Source organism: Cryptomeria japonica, unplaced genomic scaffold, assembly GCF_030272615.1.
Source record: "Cryptomeria japonica unplaced genomic scaffold, Sugi_1.0 HiC_scaffold_1625, whole genome shotgun sequence".
Taxonomy (NCBI): domain Eukaryota; kingdom Viridiplantae; phylum Streptophyta; class Pinopsida; order Cupressales; family Cupressaceae; genus Cryptomeria; species Cryptomeria japonica.
In genome coordinates this window covers 1-1,041 of record NW_026729966.1, presented here as the reverse complement: position 1 = coordinate 1,041, position 1,041 = coordinate 1, and the positions used below count along the sequence as shown (strand labels likewise).

The window sequence follows — 1,041 nt, the reverse complement described above, 5'->3', positions numbered from 1 at the left end:
GGTGCGCACCTTTCGTGCGCTCCAAGGTGCGCACGAAGTCGGAGCTCGGTTTGCCCCGGGTGCGCACCTTGGTGGGCGCCATGGTGCACTCCGAGGTGCCCAAGATTGGTGCGCACCAAGGAGCGCTCCGAAGTGCGCTCCAAGGTGCGCGCGAAGTCGAAAGTTGGGTTAATTGTCCGGTTTGCCTCGGGTGCGCACCTTGCGTGCACCTTCGCCAGGGTGGGCGCCTTGGTGCGCACACCTTGGCTGGGCTGCGCACACCTTGGCACCCGCGTTTCCTTCATTTTAAATTTTTTTTTTTTACAATCTCTCAAGTGGGAAATTCTATAATCTCAACTTTTTTTGCCTTTTCAGGAAACTTTTGAATGGAGCGCATCATTGGTGCGCTCCGAAGTGTGCTCCAAAGCTCTCTCCAGCTGCGTGCACCTGCCCCGGCCGCGCACCCGGCCCCGCCCAGCTTCGCTCACCTGTCCCGGGCGTCTGGTGCGGAACCTTAGAGTAAGAAACATCACCGTGCACCTTGGCCAACGTGCGCGACTCGACCGAGCGCGCACTGGCCGAGGTGCACACCGATTTCACCTGGGTGCGCGCGCAGCACCTCGGGCGCACCGGGGTGCGCGCACAACGCCCGGGTTGCACCGTGGCCTGTGTGCTCGGGGCGCCTCGGGTGCGCGCTCGGTGTCGCCCCCGCGCGCGCGGTAGTGCGGGCAGCGCACCCCGGCCCGGCCCGGCCCCGACGAGAACGCAAACGGGCAAAAGGTTTATTCAAATAGCATTGCGACGCCCGGCGAAAAACTAAAAAAGGGTGCAACACCGGGACTTCCCGGGAGGTCACCCATCCCAGTACTACTCCGGCCCAAGCGCGCTTAACTGCGGAGTTCTGATGGGATCCGGTGCACTAACGCTGGTATGATCGCACCCGTTATGAGCTTGTCGCAGTGTGTACTTAGCAAACCGCGACCCACGTGCGAATCCACCCCGGCCACCCACCCCCGTCGAGGTGCACACCCTCCCTCGCGAAGTGCGCCCCGTTCGCCAAGT

General features: G+C 62.7%; 1 non-coding gene across 1 annotated transcript; it reads right to left on the bottom strand.

Annotated features, from left to right (window-relative positions):
- Window positions 1–802: 802 nt before the first annotated feature.
- LOC131873384 (5S ribosomal RNA) lies at window positions 803–921 on the bottom strand. Its single transcript, XR_009371344.1, has one exon. It is a non-coding gene; the product is annotated as a 5S ribosomal RNA (ribosomal RNA).
- Between the last annotated feature and the right edge of the window lie 120 nt (window positions 922–1,041).